Below are 25730 nucleotides of genomic sequence, written 5' to 3'. Positions count from 1 at the left end.
TAGCCTCAATTCTTTATATCCAGACCCCAACTATCTGTTTCATGCCCAACTCAAACTTCCTCTATGATATCTCTCAGCACTCCCTAATTCAAGTCAAAATGACTTCTCCCTCCATGAAACTACTTGATTCTTGTTCAGGCCTCTCACTTAACACATAACCATATTTAATGTACCTTCAAGTTGCTGTTTAACTTGACTAGTGCACATATCCTGTTTGTTGAGAAGTCTAGCAGACTTTAGGTGGCAGGATGATGGTCATATACATCTTTGGAGAACGCACTGTACCAGACATAACGCTGCTTACATTAGCATTGTCTATTTGTTGACAGATTTACATTACTATTCAGTGCTTTATCATGGTCTTAGAAATAATTCTTGGGAGAAAATATAAGTATTTTTTCACTATGTAAATAATAAATGGGCTCACTGATTTTAAGAAATATTAATAGACTATAATTTAACTAATTTATGACTAAATGTTATTTTTCTCTATGACAGAGCAGTGTCATGGTTAGGCCAGCCAGGTGAAGATCACTTAAGGATTTGGCACCAAATGTTGTGAGGGAATGAACTGTTTAATAACAAAGGACTTTGAACAGTATCTATGATTAGAGACTAATAGGAAGGATGAGAGTAACATTATTGACATGTGCATAATCACACATATATGTAACAATTAAGAATCTACAAAAGTAATGTGGCAGTCTCATTCATTCATTCATTCATTCATTCAACAAATCATTACTAAAAACCTACTATGTGACAGGCTATTTTAGGGATTGGGGAACTAAAGGTGAATGAGAAATATCAACCATTCACATAGGCTCTCTAAGGCAGGTCCAAATAGAATCAATCTAAAAATTCATCTACCCATGTCCACATAAAACCATAATACATTTGGTTAAAGTGCATAAGATATTTTATCTCATTGCTTTAATCAATGTAAATAGTTTTCTTTGGCCTACAAACAAATTTAGAAACTCTTTCAAAGGGACATTGTTTTGTTTCTGTTGATTCCATAAACCCTAGGTTTCTTCCTATATTGTTGAACTAGGATGCAGAAATGTGCTATAAGCAATACAAGTAAACTTGCCCAGAGCTGTGTCTAAGCAAAAGTTCATTACCTGAGATGAGGGCAATGCTGGTACAGTGCTGGTCCCTATCAATTCATCAGCAGCTGCTAACACATTCTTATGCTTCACAGGAACATAACATTTTCATCTAAAACTTAAGGGGAAAGGCAAACATAGAAAACCTTTTACCAACCACAAAATACTGTGGAATAAAAATGGGTTGTGATATACTTTTAAAACCAGAGAAAAAGTAGAAAATAACAAGTATCTTTCTATGCTCAACTACAACCTTCTGAATCGAACTGAAGCAAAAATGATGCTGTTTCAGCTAAGGAGCTTTACATTTCAGGCAACTTAAAATGATCTACCTATTAAATAAACTAAAAGTAATATGATATATTCATATCTACCCTTTTAGAATCAGAACCCGTTGTTTCAAGTGTGTTTTTAGAAGGAAGAATGTAATCTTTAATAGATCAATGAGCTTTAATTTAAGTAGAAATTCACTAAACCAGAAATCAGTAGATTTTAAAGTCTTACATAATTATTTTGACAAAAAACTTGGCTGCTGAATTTGAAACTAATATGTTCTTGTTTTAAATCAAAAGGATTTATTCTGGGACTGCAAAGGAATGAGCTTTTAGCCTATCTCATGAGGAAGAAGTGATTTTTAGTCTTTAAAAATAGGAGATTTGCCTACATGACCACCTGGGACAAACTTGGCCAGTACAAGTAGGCTAGAAGGTTATAGGAGCCTGGGAATGTTTAACATCAAAAAAGGAATTACATACAGCTCAGTAAGATCACAGGGAATTACACAGGAAATGTGAACAGTAACCCTTTCATATCTTTGTGCCCCCTCCCACTGCCTGTGATAAATGGAGTCCTGCTGCATGCAGTGCAGCTATGCGAATACAGAAGCCAACAGCAGAGGGGGACCAGGCAAAAAGAATAAAAGCCATTTTATATACTCACACAGTACAACATAAATTCATAATGACATAATAAAATTGCGTTGCTCCAGAAAACAGCCTTTAGCTTTTCTTATTGCCACGTATGCACTGTATCACTGCCTTATCCAATAGAGCCTTAAGGAAAAATTCTAAAGAAACTTGAAGAATCAGGCGGGGGTTGGAGGTAGATTAGTTGGCGGACTCATCATAAGTTGGAAAACGTGGCTCCTCTGAAGCTGACCAAACAAACTGGTCTCCACCCTGGCTTATGTTTAAACATCTTGTTCCTAGTCAGTCTAGAGGGAAAACATTCTTTCCACAATAAATAATATGCAATCAAATCAGGAATTCTTACTCCAGCCTTTGTCTATTCTATGTAAAAGTTTCTTCAGTACTGTAAACCAGAAGCTGAGAGAATTTGACTGATTACAAACTTTTTATTTTAAAAGTAACTTAGTTATTGTCAAGGCAAGTTAAAATATTTCTAGTTGATAATTTGGAAAAACAAATATGACTGTGCATATCCTAGACTCCTTAGAGACCCCTGGTTAGGATCTCAAGAAAACAAGCTATTCTTACTATAATGCTTCTGGAAAAGGAGAAATTCTCAGTTTCTGTAACAGGTGAGTTTGAGAGATTAATTAAAAACAACAACAACAACAACAACAACAAAACCCATCATAGTCCTCAAATAATAAGGGCATGAGTATCAAAATAAAATGATGAAACAGGTGATTTTTCCCAATGGGCCAAGTTTAAAATATGGAATAGAATTCCATAGTTCACTTTGCAACAAGATTTAACTTTTCCTATTAGTATAACTTCAGCATAGAGATGGTCTGCCACAAATGGTAGGTCAAGAAATAAATGAAAGTGAGTACAGAGATGACAAAGCAAACCACCAATTAAAGTGAAAAGGGTAATTAAGCTTTTTAAACTACGAAAGGGGGAACAACAAAATCAAAGGATTTTTCTTTCCAGCAAAGTGCCTCCACCAAAGCACACATTTCTTCAAGAAATAGCCTATACCAGTAGTGTTTTTGTACAATAAATGGCGCATCACTCAAATGGCAAATAAGATTTCAACTGTAGACTTCCTGGTCACCTTAAAGTTAAACAACTGATGTCTAATTTCTGTAGCACTGGCTCACTGGCAGGCAGTCCCATGACTCGAACAAACTAAAGGTGCCGCTCTTTCCATGGATTTGGAGTTGCTATAAAATTTACATTAGGAAAAACATTAGCAGAATGAGAGGGAGCAAAATAATAAACAAACTCCAAACAATAAACCAGACTTCCGAAGGGGGTTCCAAGCAAGGATCAGTTTCCCATTATAGCGTGGACCCTGAACCAAACGGAAACTCAACGGAGCTATCTCCTCATCTGGAAAGGAGAGCTTACTTTTAGTGCTTCTTAACGATTTTTAACTCATGTCTTGTTCTGTTAAGCATAGAAACTTCATATTATTGAGATTTGAAAATAATTTAAGTATTATATAACAAAAAAAACTATAGCAAGAGAATTTTTATTGTTTTTTAAAACAATGTTCTACAACAAAATTTATTAGCAAATAACTTCTATAACTAGACATATATTAATACTGTTATCCTGAAGACAAAAAGTTCAAAAACATCTACAAACACTAATTTATTGATGACAATGAAATGTTAACTGTTGGTATCTTTAGCATATGTCCTCCTCGCATGGAAAATTACTATAGATGTTTTCTATGGATGTTTTCAATTTTTACATTAGGCCTGAAGAAATGCTGATTGATACTTAGTATTAAGCCTTCGATATTTGTTAAATGATTCAGCAAAAAGGTCCTTTTTTTCCTACTCTGAAAATAATGGAGGCCTAATATAGTACTCTCTTTCAAGTAACAAAGGATAGAAGCAAGCAGTGTAAGTCTTCATTACAGAGGCCATAGTAAAAGATGCAAACTATAAAACAGCCTTGACAATTATAATAAAAACAGCAAAAATATCACCTAATATTTGCACATTTGTATAGCACTTTGCGATGTATAAAATTCTTAATGTAATTTCAACCCTACAACTTTATAAGGTGGTCATTATTTGAATGAAATAGCATAAAATGTTTTTTTTTTAAGGTTACCCAGCTCATTAAGCAGCAGAACTGTGATTTAAACCTTTCTGACAGCTATCACATTCGTTAAAATCACAACTCTGTCATGAAATTTTGAAAATATCTTCATCCAAACTCCAAAACTAGGGAATATATAATAAGCACAACCATTTTCTCTCAACCCCCCCCACTCCCTTTCTACCAATTACCATAAAAATTGTCAGAGTTCCCATTGCATCAGCCTTTATTTCCTTATACCAATATGACTAAGGGCAGAATAAAAAGTATCTTTCAAAAAGAAACCTCCTATATCCTAGGTCTTATATCCTATAATTGTTCTGAGCAAATACATCATCATGGGCATATGTTTTTAAAAGCACTAAATACTGAGGAAATGTCTGGCGTTGTTTTTTCTTCATTTAGAATGAGTCATATATGACACATATACCTCCTCATTCCTAAAAGGTGAGCAGGAGTCATCCTCTTATTCCCAGCCTTCTGGCTTAGCAAAGATACTCCAGAGACTTGGTAGAGAAAGGTCAACTACATGTGAATAACAACAAAGAGAACTAGGAGAATTGAAAATGGTGGCAGAGTAAATGGAATCTACACAGACCATCTCCCAAAAATGAACTGGAATTACAACTAAAATAAAGACAAATTGTTGGGTAAAACCAACAGAAAAGCAGCTTGAGTGGACCCATATAAGCAGGGACAGAAAAAGGGAACTAAATAGAGCCTGGTAGTAAATGAGGAAGCACAACAGGGTGGGCTGAGCGCCTATAGAGAGCAACTATTTTAGCTGTCAGCAGCTCCCTTGGAGTAAACATCCGAAGCCGGCTCCACAGCGCAGAGGGCGAGGACAGCGCACTAAATTAGCTACAGCCATTCACCTTAGGCTCCAGCAGAGGGAGGGCAGGCTGGATTGGAACTGTGTGGAGACTCAGGAGCTTGGAGAGCTGGGAGGGCAATGGGAGTTTTCGCTGAGTCACTCACTCACAGGATAGTTGTTATCTTACTTAAAGAGCCCCTTTCCAGAGCCCCAGGAAGAAGCAATAGCTTCTCCCTCAGGAATTAAACACCACTCAGCCAAGCCAGAGAAATGCACATTGAAGCTCATTAATAGCCAGCAAGCATCTGCCCCACACTCTGGAAGTCTTCTTACCCTGAACACCTGAGAGATTTTTTCACTCACTTAAGGGCTATAACCCAAGGCTCATCAAGTAATGGAGACTAATAGCCTCCAAGCAAAAAGCTAGAGGATAAGTGAACCTTTCCTGGGCTTGCAAATCTACCCAGGAAAGTAAGATCTGACAGTGCTATTTAATGTGGGTCATCCCATACTCATCTAAACCACAAACAGAAGAACACCAACACCCACAGGGAAAATTTGGCAGGCTCCAAAACCCACTGAGATAGCCAAAATGGTGAAACAAAAAAAAAACAAATCCCAAATGAGAGAACAAGAGAATTATACTAAAGATGACATAAATGAAATGCAGTAAAGCAAGTTATCAGAGGTAGAGTTCAGAGCAATGATAATGACATACCTCAACAGCATGAGTAAAGATCTCAACAGCATGAGTATAGATATTAAAACACTAAAAAAACAACCAACTGAAAATGAAGAATGACATAGCAGAATTTAAGAAGACATTGGAAGGAATAACCAGCACAGTAAAGAAAGCTGAGAACTGGATCAGTGAATTAGAAGAGAGGGTAGAAAAAAGAAATCACCCAATCAGAGAACCAAAAGAAAACAGGAAGCAATTAAAGCAATTAAAAAACAGGAAGACAGCTTAAGAGAACTATGGGACAATATGAAACTTAACAGCATCCACATCATAGGAGTCCCAGAAGAAGAAAAGAATGAGCAAGAGTTAGAAAATATATTTGAAGGCTTTTATCCATTTTGAGTTTATACTTGTGTACGGTGTAAGTTAATGGTCTGGTTTCATTTTTTTTTTTTGCATGTAGCTGTCCAATTTTCCCAACACCATTTATTAAAGAGGCTGTCTTTACTCCACTGTACACTTTTGCAACCTTTGTCAAATATTGAGCATAATGTTTTGGGTCAATTTCTGGGTTCTCTGTTCCATTTCATTGAACTAGATGCATGTTCCTGTGCCAGTACCAGGCTGTTTTCATTACAGTAGCTTTGTAGTACTATAACTTGATAGCCAGTATTGTGATCCCATCTACTTTGTCCTCTTTTTCAAGATTGCTGTGGCTATTTGGGGTGTTTTTTGGCTCCATATGAACTTTTGAAGTATTTGTTCTAGTTCTGTGAAATATATTGTTGGTATTTTGATGAGGATGGCATTGAATGTATAAATTGCTTTCAGTAGTATGGACATTTTAATGATGTCAATTCTTCCAATACATGAACAAGTGCTTCTACTTTTTTTATATTTTCCTCTATTTCTTTTTCCAATGTCCTGTAGTTTTCTGCAAATAGGTCCTTTACTTCTTTGGTTAAGTTTATTCCTAGGTATCTTAATTTTTTTGCTGTGATGGTAAATGAGATTGCTTTTTTAGTTTCTCTTTCTGTGAGTTCATCATTAGTGTATAAGAATGCCACTGGTTTCTTGATGTTAATTTTGTATCCTGCTACCTTGCGGAATTCATTTATAAAATCTAGCAGATTTTTGATAGAGCCTTTAAGGTTTTCTATGTATAATATCAGGATAAAAAATATATATATATGACTTGTGAATCCATAAAAAAACTAGAAAAAATTTAGGCTACAAAATTTCAGACATCATATGTAGCAGAATTGTCACTGATACATCACCTAAGGCAAAAGAAACTAAGAAAAAAATGACATATGGGACTGCATGAAACTCAAAAGCTTCTGCACAGCAAAAGAAACCAGCATCAGAATGGAAAGAGAACCCACTGTATGGGACAGCATAATTGACAATGATACATCAGATAAGGGGTTAATTTCAAAAATATATAGAGTGCTCATACAACTCAACAAAAGGAAGACAAAGAACTCAATTAAAAAATGGGCAGAGGAACTAAATAAACACCTCTCCAAACAGGACATACAAATGGCCAAGAGACATATGACGAAATGTTCAATGTCACTAATCATCAGAGAGATGAAAATTAAAATAATGATGAGGTATCACTTCACACCTGACAGAATGGCTGCCATCAACAAATCATCAAACAACAAGTGGTGGCAAGAGTATGGAGAAAAAGGGACTCTAGTACACTGCTGGTGGGAATGCAGACTGGTGCAGCCACTATGGCAAACAGTATGGTGTTACCTCAAAGAATTACAAATTGAACTGCCATTTGACCCAGTGGTCCCATTTCTAGGAATATATCCTAAGAAGCCTGAAATACCAATCAGAAAGTATATGTACACCTATATTCATAGCAGCACTATTTAATATTGCTAAGATCTGGAAGCAGCCCAAGTGTCCATCAATAGACGAGTGGATAAAAAAGCTGTGGTACTTATATACAATGGAATACTATGTAGCTATAAGAAAGAAAGATCCTCATCCTTTGAGACAACATGGAGGGACCTTGAGAGTATTATGCTAAGCAAAATAAGCCAATCAGAGAAAGACAAATACCACATGATCTCACTTATTTGTGGAATATAATGAACAAGGTGAGCTGATGAACAAATTAGACCCAGACACATAGAAAGGCATATAGTTCAGAATGACAAACCTGAGAGTGTGGGGGTGGGGGGAATGAATGAGAAGAACCAAAGAATTTATATGCATGTACGCATAACCAATGGACATAGACAACAATGCTGGGAGGAGGGGGTGGAATGGGGAGGAAGGGGTCTGGGGGAAAAAAGAAGCATCTGTAACAAAAATAAGTTAATCAAAATTGGAGAAAAAAATTAAAATTTTAAAATTAAAAAAAAAGAAAATATATTTGAATAATGACAGAACACTTCCCTAACTTGATGAACAAAAAAAGGCATTGAAGTTCAAGAAACAAAGAAAGCCCCAAGTAAGAAGAACCCAAACAGGCACATACCAAATCACATAATAAATAAAATGCTAAAAATAAAAGACAAAGAGAGAATCCTAAAGGCAGCAAGAGATAAGGAACAGGTTACCTACAAAGGAACCCCCATAAGGCTATCAGCTGACTTCTCAACAGAAACACTACAGGTCTGAAGGGAATGCCATGAAGTAATAAAGGTAATGAAAAACAAGGATCTGAATCCAAGACTACTCTATCCAGCAAGGCTATCATTCAAAGTAGAAGGTGAAATACAGAGCTTCCAAGAAAAAAAAAAAAAAAAAAGGCTAAGTGAATATATTAGCACCAAACCAACACTGCAAAAAATGTTAAAGGGGCTATAATTAGCAGAAGAAATAGGAAGAAAAAATAACCACAATAAACAAAAAATGGCAATAAATAAGTACACATCAATAATAACCTTAAATGTAAATGGTTTGAAGACTCTGATAAAAAGACACAGAGTAGCTGATTGAATAAGAAAGCATGACTCACATATATGTTGTTTACAAGAGACTCACCTCACAACAAAAGACTGACATAGGTTGAAAGTGAAGGGATGGAAAAAAAAAAAAAAAAAAAAAAAACCTCTTCCAAACAAACAGAAAGGAAAAAAAAAGCTGGAATAGCAATACTCATCTCACGAAAAATAGACTTCAAAATGAAGGCCATAACTACAGACAAAGAAAGCCACTACATAATATTGAAAGGATCTATCCAATAGGAAGATATGACCTTGGTAAACATATATGCACACATTATAGAAGCACAAAAATATATTTAAAAACTTCTAGAGGACTTCAAAGGAGAAATCGACAGCAATACAATCATAGCAGGGGACTTCAATACCTCACTGCCATCACTGGATAGATCCTCTAGACAAAAAATTAACAAGGAAACAGAGACTCTAAATGATGCACTAGATCAAAAGGATTTAATAGATATCCACAGAGAATTATACCCCCAAACTGCAGAATTTACATTACTCTGAAGGGCACATGGGATATTCTCAAATATAGATCACATGTTGGGACAGAAATTAAGTCTCTACAAGTTCAAGAAGATTGAAATCATATGAAGCATCTTCTCAGGTCACAATGGCATGAAACTAGAAATCAATTACAACAAAGACATTTAAACACATGGAAGTTAAATAGCATGTTCTTAAACAATAAGTGGTTACCAAGGTAGAAATTAAAACCTTTTTGGAAACCAATGAAAATGAACACACAACAACACAAAATTCATGGGACACAGCAAAAGCAGTCCTGAGAGGGAAGTTCATAGCACTACAGGCCTCCATCAGGAAAGAAGAGAACTTTCTAATTGACTATCTAACTTCACAACTTAAAGACCTAGAAAGCAAACAAAAGGAACTACCCAGAGCAAGTAGAAGGAAGGAAATAGTAAAGATCAGAGCAAAAATAATATAGAGACTAAAAAAAAACCCAATTCAAAATGTCAATGAAACAAAGAGAAGAGCTGGTTCTGTGAAAATATAAACAAGATTGATGGACTTTAGCTAGACTCACCAAGAAACAAAGAGAGAGGACCCAAATAAAAAAAATCAGAAATGAAAGAGGAGAAGTAACAATCAACACCACAGAATTACAAAGGATCCTTAACAAATAGTATGAACAAGTATACTGCAACAAATTGGGCAATCTAAGTGAAATGGACAAATTTCTGGAAACACATAGTCTCTCAAAACTGAACCAGAAAGAGATAGAAAACTTGAACAAATCAGTAACAACAAAGGAAATTAAAGATGTAATTAAGAATCTCCCAGCAATTCAAAGCCTGGGCCCAGATGGCTTCACAGGGGAGTTTAACCAAACATTCAAAGAAGAACTAACACCCATTCTCCTCAAACTGTTCCCAAAAATTTAGAAAGAAGGAAGACTTCCAAACTCGTTTTATGAGGCCAGCATAATTCTAAATCCCAAACCAGACAAAGACACTACAAAGAAAAAAAAACTACAGGCCAATATCCCTGATAAACATAGATGCCAAAATCCTGAACAAAATAGTAGCAAATCGAATCCAATAATACATTAAAAAAATTATTCACCATGGCCAAGTGAGATTCATCCCATGGATACAAGGCTGGTACAATATCTGCAAATCAAAAATTGTGATATGCCACATGAACAAAATGAAAGATAAAAACCATATGACCATATCAATAGATGCTGAAAAAGCATTTGACAATATCCAGCACTGATTTCTGATAAACAACACTCAGCAATGTGGGAATGGAGGGGTCATATCTCGACATAATAAAGGCCATATATGAAAAACCTACAGCTAACATTATACTCAGTGGACAGAAACTAAAAGCATTTCCCTTAAGAACCAGGACAAGATAGGGATGCCCACTTTGGCCACTCTTATTTAACACAGTACTGGAAGTGTTAGCCACAGCAATTAAACATGAAGAAAAAAATAAAAGGGATCCAAATTGGAAAGGAGGAAGAGAAATTGTCATTATTTGCAGATGACATGATACTGTAACCAGAGAACCCTAAAGACTCATCATAAATCTACTAGATTTAATAAACAAATTTGGCAAAGTAGCAGGACACAAAATTAACATCAAGAAATCAACAGCATTCTTATACACCAATAATGAACTCACAGAAAGAGAACCTAAAAAAAAATCCCGTTTACCATCGCAGAAAAAAAATTAAGATTCGTAGGAATAAACTTAACCAAAGAAGTAAAGAACCTATTTGCAGAAATCTATAGGACATTGAAAAAAGAAAAGGAGGAAGATCTAAAAAAGTAGAAACATAATCTTGTTCATGGATTAAAAGAATTAACATAATTAAAATGTCCATACTACCCCAGCCTGTGTGGCTCAGTGGCTGAGCATCGACCCATGCACCAAGGGGTCACAGGTTCCATTCTGGTCAGGGCACATGCCCAGGTTGTGGGCCTGATTCCCAGTGGGGAGCATGCAGGAGGCGGCTGATCGATGTTCCCTCTTATCGATATTTTTTTCTCTCTCTCTCCCTCTCCCTCCCTCTCCCTTCCTCTCTCTGTGAAAATCAATAAAGAAAAATAAAAAATAAAATAAAATAAAAAAGTCCATACTACCCAAAACAATCTATAGATTCAATGCAATACCCATTAAAATACCAATGACATATTTCACAGAACTAGAAAAAATACTTCAAAAGTCTATATAAAACCAAAAAAGACTCTGAATAGCCATAGTCTTGAAAAAAAAAATGACAAAGTAAGAGGGATCACAATACCTGATATCAGGTTATACTACAAAGCCACTGTAATCAAAACAGCCTGGTACTGGTACAAGAACAGGCACATGGACCAGTGAAACAGAACAGAGAACCCAGAAATGGACCCAAGGTAATATGCTCAATTAATATTTGACAAAGAGCATACAGTGGAATAAAGACAGCCTCTTTAATAAATGGTGTTGGAAAAATTGGGACAGCTACATGCAAAAAAATGAAACTAGACCACCAGCATACACCATACATAAGAATAAACTCAAAATGGATAAAAGACTTAAATGTGACTAATGAATCCTTAAAAATCCTAGAAGAAAATGTAGGCAACAAAATTTCAGACATAACATACAGAAAAATTTTCACTGATACAACACTTAAGGCAAGAGAAACAAAGGAAAAAATGAATACATGGGACTACATCAAACTAAAAATCATCTGCATGACAAAAGAAATCAGCATCGCAATGAAAAGGGAACCCACTATATGGGAGAGCATAATTGCCAGTGATACATGAGATAAGGGGTTAATTTCCAAAATACTATATAAATATCCATGCAATTCAACAAAAGGAAGACAAAGATCCCAATTAAAAAATCAGCAATGGACCTAAATAGACACTTCTCCATAAAGAATATACAAATGGCCAAGAGACATATGAAAAAATGCTCAAGATTATTAATCATCAGAGAGAGGCAAATTAAAACAGCTGTGAGGTGTTACCTCACATCTGCCAGAATGGCTGCCATCAACAAATCATTGAACAACAAGTGTTGGCAAGGGTGTGGAGAAAATGGGACTCTAGTACACTGCTGGTGGGAGTGCAGACTGATGCAGCCACTATGGAAAACAATATGATGTATCCACACATAATGAAAAATTGATCTGCCATTTGATCCAGTGATCCCACTTCTAGGAATACATCCTAAGAAGCCTGAAACACCAATCAGAAAGTATATATGTACCCCTAAGATCTGGAAACAGCTCAAGTGTCCATCAGCAGATGAGTGAATAAAAAAGCTGTGGTACATATACACAAAGGAATACTATGCAGCTGTAAGAAAGAAAGATCTCCTATGATTTGAGACAACATGTAGAGACCTGGAGAGTATTATGCTAAGTGAAATAAGCAAATCAGAGAAAGACAAATACCATGTGATCTCACTTATTTGTGGAATATAATGAACAAACAAAGCTGATGAACAAAACAGATCCAGAGACATAGAAAAGAGTATGGTTCAGATTGACAAACCTCAGAGGAGAGGGGCAGGGGGAGGGATGAGATAAACCAAAGAATGTATATGCATGTCTGGGTAACCAATGAACATAGACAACAATGCTGGGGAGGGCGGGAGGCGGAATGTGGAGGAGGGTGTCAAGGAGGGGAAAATAAAGAAACACCTGTAACAAAAATAAATTTTTAAAAATTGCAAACAAAGTAAATAAATAAATAAAATTTAAGGTTATATTCTTAGCAATATTTAAAAATAATTCTAAATGTTTTATTTTTGAAGACTTATTAAAGAATGATAAACTACTGGCAATAGCAATTTAATGTAAATGTGAGGTATAATGAAGGTAAACTTTTATTCATAAAAAATGAACATAGAATAATACTCACCTATGTCAACATAAGGTTGCTGCCACGAACCCAATACCAAGAGGAATTCACAATCTGGATTGAGTTAAAAGAGGAACTTCAGGAGAACAATTTGCAAACTGGGGAAACACAGCCCCAGCTAAAAACCTAAAGTATCCTCCACCAAGAGGAAGGGGAGGGCAAGCTTTTGACAGAGAAGTTCCTGCCCTAGTTTCCAATTGGTTCATTTTTATGCATACAGGAATCCAACCCCCACAGTTCTGATTGTCCCAAACAGCACTGTCCTGATTGGTCAGCTTCAGGCACTTTAATTGGTCATTATGGAGCTTCTCTGATTGGTCAATACAAATGGAAATAAGGAATGGGTTGCACAGTTCCAAATGAAAGGGGCAGGTCTCAGAACATTCATTGAATGGCATACCAGGAACTCCCTTATAAAGGTCAGATTAGACAGCAGAGTACAGTTCAGAAGACTTGGAAGCTTAGTCTGTGGTATTTCCCTGAAATGTAGCACGTGTGAGAGGCCTCTGTTAGCAATTGCTGCTAGAATATGATTATAATTTTGGGACTAAGTACCCATAAGGATACCTTGGCAGGTATAGTCTTTCACAAAGTTCACACCTCTGAAGCTTATAATGAGATTAAATTATATATAAAATGCTAAACATCTTGCCTCACACATTGTCACTACTCAATAAATGTCTGTTACTATTATTAATATTATTGAAGTATCAAAAACAAACAAACATGTAATGGAAGGTCATATTTAAAATTAACTAGCAAATAATACAATCTGTGAACTATTTTTAACATCTATTCAAAAACATACATATCTGTTACATGCATAGAAACATTCAGAAAATGATTTGGAAGAATAAATGGCAAAATGATGACTTCTGGGAAGATGGGAGGGTAGTTGTCAAAGTGAACTATGATCTATAATGGTTTTTTAAAAGTATTTTTATATTCCTTCTGTAAATAAAGTTAATATTTAAAATAACAAGATAGAAAATATATTTAGACAACATGTTATCCTAGTAAATTTCTTCAATTCCATAGTTGATTTCAATATTACATTAAGAAGTTTACTTTTATTTTTAGGTAATTGTCCAAATGAGATCTAAAGTCTCATTTTCTTTATGAGAAAATACCATTCAAGCTTTATGGTACACATTGCTTTCAATAATCTTCCTAATGATATTCCTAATTGCTATATTAAAAATACCTGTTTGTACAAAAAATTACTTTAATATAGTTTTTAAATCACTTAACGTATTTAATCAAGGTGCAACAAGGCTTTCAAAGGCCAGAAAACGATAAATCAAAATAACTTTACATAAAAAGATTACTTTTCCTCTTAAATTTTGTATATGTCTATATTTAATATACCACATACAGAAACTGGAATCCTTGATTGTTTTAAAGCCAAAGTGTTGCCTATTTAAAATTATCCTAACAATTTCAAATGTCTTGAGGGGTGCCTTAATCAAAAATCTCTCCTTGTAGGAGGCTCCTCTTCCTAACTTCTAATTCTTGTCTATACCACATTGATAGTGGTTTTAAAAGTCTAATTTTCCTTCTAGTTTACAACCATAACTTTGATTTTTCTTTTCTTTTTTTAAAATCTTTATTGTTAAATGTAAAATGTATTACAGATGTTCCACATTTTTCCCCCATTGACCCCCTCCTCCCCACTCACACCCCCCTCTCACCTTTTCCCACCCTATTGTCTGTGTCCATTGGTTATGCATATAAGTTCTTTGGTTTATTTCTTCCCATCCCCCCAACCCCTTTCTCTTTGAGGTTTGTCAGTTTAGCAATGAATTTGTACTTCTTAATCTCTTCACCTTTTTCACCCATTCCCCCAACCCCCCTCCCATCTGGCAACCAACAAAATGTTCTCTGTATCTATGAGAATTTTTCTGTTCTACCTATTCATTTTGTTTGTAGATTCCATTGTTGATAGATATGTATTCATTGCCATTTTGTTTGTTCATATATTTTATCTTTTTCTTCAAAAAGATCCTTCATCATTTCATATAATAACGGTTTGGTGGTGATGAACTCCTTTAACTTTTTCTTGTCTGGGAAAGTTTTTATATGTCCATCGATTCTAAATGACAGCTTTGCAGGATAGAGTAATCTTGGTTGTAGGTTCTTGCTTTTCATCACTTTGAATATTTCTTGCCACTCCCTTCTGGCCTGCAAAGTTTCTTTTGAGAAATCAGCTGACAGCCTTATGGGAACTCCCTTGTAGGTAACTAGCTGCCTTTCTCTTGCTGCTTTTAAGATTCTCTCTTTGTCTTGAACCTTTTGCATTTTGATGATGATGTGTCTTGGTGTGGGTCTCTTGGGGTTCATCTTGTTTGGGACTCTCTGTGCTTTCTGGACTTGTATGTCTGTTTCCTTCACCAAGTTAGGAAAGTTTTCTGCCATTATTGTTTCAAACAGGTTTTCAATTTCTTGTTCTCGCTCTTCTCCTTCGGGCACCCCAAAGATGCGAATGTTGGCATGCTTGAAGTTTTCCCAGAGGCTCCTTACACTATCCTCATTTTTGGGATTGTTTTTTCTTTTTGCTGTTCTGATTGGGCATTTTTTGCTTCCTTATATTCCAAATCGATGGTTTGCTCCTTGGATTTACATACTCTATTATTGAAGCTGTGTAAATTATTCTTTATTTCAGTTAATGCCTCCTTCAATTCTAACTGTGCATCCATGATTTCTGACTGGTCCTTTTTTATGCTCTTGAGGCCCTCCCTAAGTTCACTGAGGTTCTCACTAAGTTCATTGAGCATCCTTACAAGCAGTATTTTGAAGTCAGCATCTGTTAGGTTGCTTATCTCCATTTCGCTTAGTTCTTTTCTTGGGGTTTTGTTCTGTTCTTTCATTTTGGACCTGTTTCTTTGTCTCCTCATTTTGGCTGCCTCCCTGTGTTTGTTTCAGTGTATTACTTAATGAGAGGTATTGGACTCACTGAGACCAGATGCTGCTCGTTTGAAAGAATTTAGAAAAAACCTGAAGCAGGATCCAAGACAGGCCAATCCTATGGTTAAGCAAGTGGCAACAGCTTGGGTGGGCTTGAAAGTTGGGTGGGGTAGGGCGGGGCCTCAGGGAGTCACCAGGGCGGGGCTACCAGTGTGAGCCAGGTTGCTGGAGTCCCAGATATGGCGACTGTCTGCTGCCCCCGGGAAGGGCTCACCAAAGGAACAAAGGCCTCTTACAGCACATTTGTCCCCGAGAAAGCCCCCTCTCCAGCCCTCGCTCCAGTGCCAAACAGCTCAGTTCTTCCCTGTGTGTCTCTGGTGCCCCTCGAGCTGCCTCCCCTCCAAGCTTAGAGGGAGAGAGTCTGATTAAGTTCACGCACGGGCCCTTTAAGGAGCTGCCTGGGGCTCCAGCCGCTTCAGCTTCCCTGAGCCTCAGTTCCCGCTGGTTTTTCCAGCCAGAAGTCATGGGGACTTCTCTTCCTGGCACTGGAACCCTGAGTGGGGCACCTGGTGTGGGACAGGGACCCCTCAGTCCTCAGGAAGGACCTTCCCAGCTGAGGTATCCTCCTGATTTTTATCCGCCACACTTGGGTGTGGGACCCAAGTGCCGCTGCCCCTCCTACCAGTCTGGATGTGGCTGCTGCTTTAATTCCGTAGTTGTAGGACTTCCATTCAGCTTGATTTCAGGCGGTTTTGAATGATGGTTGTTCTGTAGTTTAGTTGTAACTTTGATGTGGTTGTGGGAGGACACGATACCGCATTTACCTACTCCGCCATCTTGACCGGACCCCAACTTTGACTTTTTCATTCCATTCTTTTTTCTTTCAGATTGTCTAGATTTCAGACTATAAACTGTGGGCAAACCAGGTCACCAAAGCTCTTATTAACTCCCTGAGAGCAGCAAATAGTGGGCTTCCAGACATGGAGATAAACCACATGCACCACAGGCCCAACCAGGCTGGGCCCCATCAATTTACAAATCCATCTTATAAATTACAGGCTTGTAGTGCTATAAAAAGAGAAGGACATTTCAAAGGATGAGAGAGAGAGAGACAGAGCAGTCTCTTATTGACCAGAAAGACATTGGGCTGAATAGGAAATCCGCACCTCAAAAAGCTGTGGGATTCAGCTCTTGATTGTGGGAGGCTGTGCATTCTCTTTTAGATATACTTAAAATTCAAGAAGGCCCTTTTCTGTAAGTTAATGAACAGTATTTGATCAAAAGGTATTTCCTACAATTTCAAATAAAGAATTCTAGTTATAATTTGTAGCTAGTACAGGGCATTCTGATAATAATTAGAATAATAAAAGCTTTATTTCTAGAAAATGAAAAACATATGTATAAACGTTTTTTTCTCCTGGGTGCTCAGCTATAGACTCATTACTATTAAGCTGCTGTATCTACAGAAACATACAACAATGGTTCTTCCAGTAGATGACTCCCTTAATTCTATAAGTGTTAACTTAGCACAGAAGTTAGAACATGAACTTTGGAGCTAAAGGCCAGATCCACTACCTACTAGCCATTATTGATTAAGTAACTAGACTGCTCTGGGCTTCAGTTTCTTGGCTACTATTAACACCTACTTTATAGGATTACTGCAAGGATTACATAACTTGTTAGATGTAATGCACTAACAGAGTATTGTAAAATTCCTGGCTACTGTTATCCTTAACATCAGAAATGTACAGCTCTCGGAACAGTACTTGAAGCACAGCTTACTACATCATTGAAGGAAAAGGTTCCTTAAGATGGCTTAGTTCTACTCTTAGGACATATTCAAAGACACCTATATCATTTTCTGTGTGCATTCTAATGATTCCGTCCCTCCTATATGTCTCCATGTACTCTGCGCTCCAGTTAGCCATTTACTCCTTTCCCTCTGGACTATAAATGTCTTGAAAACAGGGACTGTGTCTTACCTTGTAGTCTCAACATCTACCACATAGCCTTGCATAGAGTAGATGCTCTATAAAAACAAAATGAAACAATAAATATTAGCTATTTATCTGTCTACCTCTCTAAAATTAAGTTCCTGAGGAAAGAGGTTACTGAATGTTGATCTCTGCATCCTTAGAGGGGTCTTCTGTACAGTGGCACTATCACCCACATTTTTTTTTTTTATATATCCTCACCCGAGGACATTTTTCGATATTTTGTTCAGATAGAGTGGGAGGGAGAGAAAGAGAGAGAGAGAGAGAGAAACATCGATGTGAAAGGGACACATCGAGTGGTCGCCACCCACACGACCCAACCAGGGCCGGGGACAAACTGCAACCGAGGTACGTGCCCTTAGCAGGAACCGAACCCGGGTCTCTCCAGAACGCAGGCCGACGCTCTAACCGCTGAGCCAAACCAGCTAGGGCCACCCACATTTTGTATCCAAGTTTCTAATTTATTTTGAATTTTATTTGAATTTATTCATGATGCTTTATTTACTTAAACAGAATGTATTTTGAAATGAAACAATTCTTCCCCCTCCCAGAAGTCTTGGTAGAAAGAGAAATACAACTTTTCAATGATATTTTAGTGTTCAAAGTGATAACGACAGAGAGAAGCTATCAATGTCCACTGCATAATCTTTTCCATGCTACTCTGGATGGAGCCGTTGTCAGTAGCCCATCCTCCAGAAACTAGTCAGAACAAAGCCTTTCCTCAAAAAGAGTCACCTTTGACTGCTGTACAGATTTTATTCAGTCAGCACTAATTCCTAGCTCTTTCACAATTATGATGTGTTCACAATTTGAAAATTCTTTCTGCCAACCAGCTTGTGACCGTGCCCAGTTCGGCTTATGACAAACAGCCACCATGAGCAGCACTCTATTGCTGATTTTGTGAAACATGAATTCCGTACTGGCGGCCTTTTCACCATCGATGATCTTCAGTGGGACCTTCAGTCTGATGTCTGACTACTACTACACAGTGGGGCTACCTCCCAGCCTCCTCGAATCTCAAGACACACATATCCCAATGAAAAAAGTAATAACCTTCTGGGAGTCTACATAAACACCTTCCTCTGTTTTCTCAGGGGAAAATAGCGATTTAACATTCCTCTGAGTCATTCTATTACCAGATTACTTCCAGGTGTTAATAATTGGGCCTCTCTACCATAGCATGTCACTTACCTAATATTAGGTCAGAGCACAAATTCACGACTTACATATGATCCCTTCTTCTAATTCTCTTTACTCTAAGTTATTCCTTTTAACTTTACAAGATGAAATTAAGGGGACTTCTTTGTTTAATGAAATTAAAAAATAAAAATGCTATCAAATTGAAACTTCTTTGCTATCCTTGATGCTCTGGTCAGTCAAGGAATTTTAAGGTTAGAAAGAATCTCAGAGAGTCACCTTCTTCATTTAATATCTCTAGCCTAAGGCCCAAAAAAGTTGAGGGTTTGCCATGGACATGGACACACACACACACGAGAGAGAGAGAGAGAGAGAGAGAGAGAGAGAGAGAGAGAACGAGAACCAAAGCTAGAACAAAGATCTCCCTGCCTCCTCAGCCCATATGCTTTCCACATACCATACTAAATGAGTCTCTTGCCAAGAACTTCACCCTAACCTATTCTCTTACTTACTCTTGGTAGTCTAGCTACATAACTTTTTGCTAAAAAACATGAGAAACACAAGTCTTCCATCTCTAAGAATAATTCAGCAAACATCAGTTTTCTTGAAGCTATTACCCCTAACAACTGCTACAGGCTTCTTCCTTTAGTTTCCAAGATAAACCTGAGTGTCTAAGACACCACCTCCCTAAATAGTCCTCAAGTATATTCTGAAAAAAATGATAAATCCCCCATATACAAGCACTCTTATTCTAGAGAAAGAATGAAGCCCAATACCCACTTGAGAGAGTCACATTATAAGGTAAGAATAGCAGCCTGTCAGAGACTTAAAGCAGCAAGAGGACAGCTTCTGTCTTGGTCATTGAACAAACATTAATGGTAATATAAATTCCATACTCTGTGTTACTTGATACAGCCATTGACAAGGACATCTTAGAAAATAAGCCTACTAGTACATAAGTGGTAATATTCTCCAACACAGCACCATAAAATCCATTAATCCAAGAATCTCACACATATTCTGAGTCTTACACTTTGCTATAGCAAATACCAAATACAAACTGTCATACTGTAATTTCAAATTAAACTTTCTCTATTTTTTCCCCTGGTCTAATAAGCAGAAAGTGGACCACAGCGAAAAGGAAAAGAGTGTCTTTTTTTTTAAATCCTCACCCAAGGATATTTTTCCATTGCTTTTCAGAGTGGGAGAGAGAGGGAGGGAGGGACGGGAGGAGGGAGAGAGGGAGAGAGAAAGAGAAACATCGACATGAGAGAGACACATCGATTGGTTGCCTCCCACATGACCCCAACCAGGGCCAGGGATCGAATCACAACCAAGATACATGCCCTTGACTGGAATCGAACCTGTGACTCTGGTCCGTGGGCCAACGCTCTAACTGCTGATCCAAACTGGCCAGGGCAAGAGTCTATTTTTAAGACAGAATATAAAAACAGATCAAGAAAACAATGAGGAGTAATGAAACATGACACAAAAGTATATTTTTAATGACTTTCTTAAAGTTCATTTTGATATATATTTGGAAAACAGTGATAATTTATTGAAAGCTATAACAATCTTACAGTTTTCATAATGTTTATGTCTATATAAAAATTAATGAAATAAATATTTTATAAATTATTTCAAATTACAATTTACTAATAGTCTGAGATTAAACTCTTAGACCATATAAATAAAACAAAGAAACAGAGAAGTAAAAGCCTATTAAGTTTCTTATTTAATACTGAAGGAAAATAAAAGATACCATCTCATTCTTGACTGCTAATTACAAATATTACAGAGATTTATTGTTGTAAAAAACTTAAAAATAATCACTAGCAGATTTCAAAGCAGGCTATTTGCTCTTAGATATATCACAGATTTAAAATATGAATCAAATCAAAATTAAAGATAAACTTTAAATCAAATACCAAAAACAAAATAAAAACAAAAAAGAATTTAATACAAAAAGCTTAAGATCAATGAAGTAAAATCAATTAAATAAATTTTGACAACAAACATAAATGAATTAAAATATTTGTTAAAAGACAAAAGTTCTCACTAGGTTAAAAAATGAAGAAAGTACAAAGTAAAAATATGTAGGGAGAAATATAAACTATGGTAGCAATATCAATGTCAGCTAAAACACAAAGCAACAGGCATAAAATTAGAAAGTCGTATTATTCTGATAAAATGTATAATCCTCAATTGAGATTTTGACAGTAAATAATACATTAACACACATAACAAAAAAACTGACAAAAATACAAACAAAAATTAATGGTAGAAATCACTGATTTATATATTTAAGCCTTTTATAGACCAGACAAACAGTAATTATAGAAAAACTGAACAAGAGAATAAATATTTAGGTATTTTACAAACAAGACAACTTTAAAAATGTCTGTGGAACTATACTAAAACTGATCATAAACAAGTCCATAAAGACAACCTCAAAAATTAGAAATCTGCAATAATGTATATCAATTTATTAATAATTAGTACGTAAAGTTTAAACATAAATAACTTGGAAATTTGAGAAACACTCTCTAAATTAGTACTGCATCAACATAACTCTTGGCATACAATCCTATGCTATTTTAGAAATTATTAATTGGGAGTACACACCAAAAATATATTAAATATGGTCAAACAGTACACAGAGAAAAACACAGAGAAGTCTTAAATGCTTTCATTTATAGACTTTCTGCCATCAAAAAGATGCTGAAAAATACAATAGCTCAAGTTAGAAAATTTTCTTTTTCATGTCACAATACAGTGTGGCAGGGAGAAGTGTACTCCACAAGATCATTCTGGGACCCAGGATGTCTCTATCATCCTCCACATGGCTTCCATCTCTGAAAGGTGGTTGCTATACCTGATGTACCACCAACCAGCAGAGAAGAAAAAAAGAAAGTCTAGGTCAAGTGGCTTGTCTTTAAGGAGGTAACCTTACACACCTCACCATTCATCTCTCATGAGTCACAAAGTCACATCCTGTTAAGAAAGAAGCAGAGTGCTGTTGCATCTAGGTGGCCATCCATATATGTGCTCAGGTAAAATATAGGGCTTCTATTCCTAAAAGGAAGAATAGATTCTAAGGAGCATCAAGGAGTCTTCCACATATTCTTTCTAGTTAAAAAATAAATAGAAAGAACAATAAAACAAAACCAAGAACAAATTATATGTGATTACTTCATTTTAGCTGGATTCTCAGTGCCAAAAACACTACCACACATCATTTAAGAAATTAGAAAAGTACATCAATGAATTCTAAGGATGCAAGGGTCCCATTCCAATACATCAAATCATAGGCTAGAAAGTATACTGAGAATTCATCTTCTCTCCTTCCTAATTAAGAATATGTAATTCATGTATAATTGTTTATATTGTGTATACTGATTTATCTAAATGGATTTTTCAGGTTGACTAAGTTTTAGCCTTACACAGAGGTTTTCTAACATTAGTCAGAAGTTAATCTTTGGTTAGTATAACAACTTTCAAAATTTATATTTAAAAATACTACTGTAATTGTTTTTATATTACTGAATTATATATATAGTTTAAATTTTTTTTCTTTGATTTTAGAGAGAGAGGAAGGGAGAGGGAGAGAGAGATAAAAATACTGATGAAAGAGAACATCAACTGGCTGCCTCCTGTATATCCCCCTCCCCCAATGGGGATTGGGTCCACAACCTGGGCATGTGCCCTGACAGAGAATCGAACTGATGACCTTTTGGTTCATGGGTCGATGCTCAACCACTGAGCCACACCAGCCGGGCATATTACTGAATTATATTTTATATACAGTAAAATATATACCTTTTAAGTGTATATTACAATGAATTTTAGAAACACCTATATCCATATAATCACCACGATAGCCAGGATATAGAACACATTCATTATGCCCAAATGTTCCCTTGTGCCCCATCCAGCTCAATCACACTCCAATCTCAGCTACAGCAACAACTGTTTGCTTATTATCACTATAGATTAAATCTGGCTTTTCCAGCATTTCTTATATAATAATTCAGGGCAGTAAATAGAATCACAGAATTTATATTCTTTTGTATTTTATTCACCATAATGTTTTTCAGATTTCTTAGCGTTCTTTTGTATATCAGTACTTTAACCCCCTTATATTGTTGAATAGTGTTCCATAGCATGGATAATCCCCAATGGTTTTTATCCATTCACTAGTTGATGGACATTTAAGCTGTTTCCAGCTTGGGGCTATTATGAATAAAGCCACTATGAACATTCTTATATAAGTGTATCTGTGAACATGTTTTCATTACTCTTGGATAAATATTTACAAGTAAAATTATAGTAATTTTACTATATAGTAATATGGTAAACATTATATATTTATAGTAATAAATGTTTCATTTTTAACACACTGCCAAACTATTTTCTAAAATGGTTTTATCATTTTCCTTTCCCATTAGCAACATATGAAAGTTTCGATCAGTCTACAACTCACCTAACACTTGTTCTTTCTTAATTTTTAATTTTGGCTATTTCGATAATATAATAGTATCTCATGGTATTGATCTGCATTTTTCTGATGTCTAATAATGCTAAACCCCTTTTCCTGTGCTGCATTGGCCATTCATTATTCTCTTGTGCTATTCATTTAATCAGGTTGTCTTAATATTAATAAGCTGTAAGAAATCTATATATATTCTGGCCATAATTCATTTGTCAGATGTATGTATTAAGAATATGCTCTCTCTGTTTAAATACTGTCTTTTCATTTTCTTATCAATGTCTTTTAAAGAACAGAAGTGTTGAATTTTCAAAGAGTCCCATTTGTCAATTTTTCCTTTATGATTCATGGTTTTTTTTCCCCCTTTTCCTCTTTTTATTTTTATATTACAGTTCAAGTACAGTATTATGAGTTTCAGGTGTATAACCCTGTGATTAGACAGAAGTGATCACCTCGATAAACATGGTACCCATCTTATACCATATATAGTTATTATAATATTATTCACTATATTCCTTATGCTGTATTTTACATACCTGTGATTTTTATTCTTTCAATTTATTTTTATTATTTAAAGTATTACAGGTGTTTCCTCTTCCCACCCCCATTTACACATTTCACCTCATTCCCATTGCCCTCCTGCCTTCCGTACACTATTGTCTGTGTCTATTGGTTATGCATATATGCATATAAGTTCTTTGGCTTATCTCTTCCTGCCCGCCCCCCACCCACTCACTTACCTCTGAGGTTGTCATTCTAACAACCAATTTATACTTCTTACTCCCTTCATCTTTCTCGCCCATCCCCCAACCCACCTCCTGTCTGGAAATGAACAAAATGTTTTCTGTATCAATGAGTCTGTTTCTGTTCTGCTTGTTCATTTGGTTTGTAAATTCAATTGTTGACAGATATGTATTCATTGCCATGTTATTGTTCATATTTTTGATCTTCTTCTTCAAGAAGACCCTTCAACATTTCATATAATACTGGTTTAGTGGTGGTGAACTCCTTTAGCTTTTTCTTGTCTGGGAAGCTCTTTATATGTCCATTGATTCTAAATGAGAGCTTTCCAGGGTACAGTAATCTTAGTTATAGTTCCTTGCTTTTCATCACTTTGAATATTTCTTGCCACTCCCTTCTGGCCTACAAAGTTTCTTTTGAGAAATCAGCTGACACTGTTATGGGAGCTCCCTTGTAAGTAACTAACTGCTTTTCTCTTGCTGCTTTTAAGATTCTTTCTTTGTCTTTAACCTTTTATATTTCAACTATGTGTCTTGGTGTGGGCCTGTTTGAGTTCCTCTTATTTGGGACTCTCTGTGTTTCCTGGACTTGAATATCTGTTTCCTTTATGAAACTAGGGAAAACTCAATTTCAGGCAGTTCTGAATGCCGGTTGTTCTATAGTTTAGTTGTAATTCTGATGTGGTTGTGGGAGGAGGCAAGTACTGTGGTTACCTACATACTGCCATCTTGACTGGAAGTCCCCATGGTTCATGCTTTCTATTGTCCTAAAAAATCTTTGCTTATCCCAAATTCATGAATATTTTCTCCTGTGATTTTTCTTCTTTTTTTATCCTCACCTGAGGACATTTTTCCAGTTTTTCTTTTTGGTCAGATAAAGTGGGAGGGAGAGAGAGGAAGAGAGAGAGAGAGAAACATTGACGTGAAAGGGACACATCAAGTGGCTGCCACCAGCATGACCAACCAGGGCCGGGGACAAACTGCAACCGAGGTATGTGCCCTTAGCGGGAACCGAACCAGAAACAAGGTCTCTCTGGACCGCAGGCCAATGCTCTAACCACTGAGCAAAACTGGCCAGGGCCTGTGATTTTTTCTTAAAGTTTGATACTTTTGCTCTTTTATAATTAGAAACATGGTTCTTTTCATGTTATTTTGTATAAAGAAGAGGTAATGATTGCAGTTAATTTAATTTTCTTTTTTACATTTCGATATCCAGATGTTCTAGTATCATTTGCTGAAAAGACTATCCTGTCTCTATTGAATAATCTTGTCAAGGTTATCAAAAATCAATTGATCATCTATATGTGTGATCTGCTTCTGGATTTTTTTTTTTTTTTTTTTTAATTATTTTTTTTTGTTATCCTCACCCGAGGATATTTTTCCACTTTTTGTACAGATTGAGTGGGAGGGAGAGAGAGGAAGGGAGAGAGAGAGAGAAACATCGACGTGAAGGGACACATCGAGTGGCTGCCACC

At 36.2% G+C, this 25730-nt stretch overlaps 1 protein-coding gene across 50 annotated transcripts in view; it reads right to left on the bottom strand.

Moving 5' to 3' along the window:
- Window positions 1–25730, bottom strand: part of ZNF438 (zinc finger protein 438) — a 195568-nt gene that overhangs the window by 119841 nt on the left and 49997 nt on the right. For 15 of the 50 annotated variants that reach the window (XM_036256292.1, XM_036256248.1, XM_036256120.1 and 12 more), the window contains 5 exons: window positions 21984–22101; window positions 20391–20452; window positions 17878–17924; window positions 12992–13045; window positions 1125–1227 (listed from right to left, as the gene is read on the bottom strand). The exons of 3 other annotated variants lie outside the window; for them this stretch is intronic. The gene's annotated coding sequence lies outside the window, so the exon portion shown is untranslated. Of the gene's footprint in view, window positions 1–173; window positions 280–1124; window positions 1228–3131; window positions 3241–10187; window positions 10235–12991; window positions 13046–17061; window positions 17148–17877; window positions 17925–20390; window positions 20453–21983; window positions 22156–25730 lie in introns of all 50 variants that reach the window. 32 more of the 50 variants (XM_036256129.1, XM_036256338.1, XM_036256440.1 and 29 more) reach the window with 24 other exon arrangements.

Source organism: Molossus molossus, unplaced genomic scaffold, assembly GCF_014108415.1.
Source record: "Molossus molossus isolate mMolMol1 unplaced genomic scaffold, mMolMol1.p scaffold_m16_p_1, whole genome shotgun sequence".
NCBI classification, from domain to species: domain Eukaryota; kingdom Metazoa; phylum Chordata; class Mammalia; order Chiroptera; family Molossidae; genus Molossus; species Molossus molossus.
The sequence above is the reverse complement of the archived record's forward strand: the minus strand, read 5'-3'. Positions and strand labels throughout refer to the sequence as shown.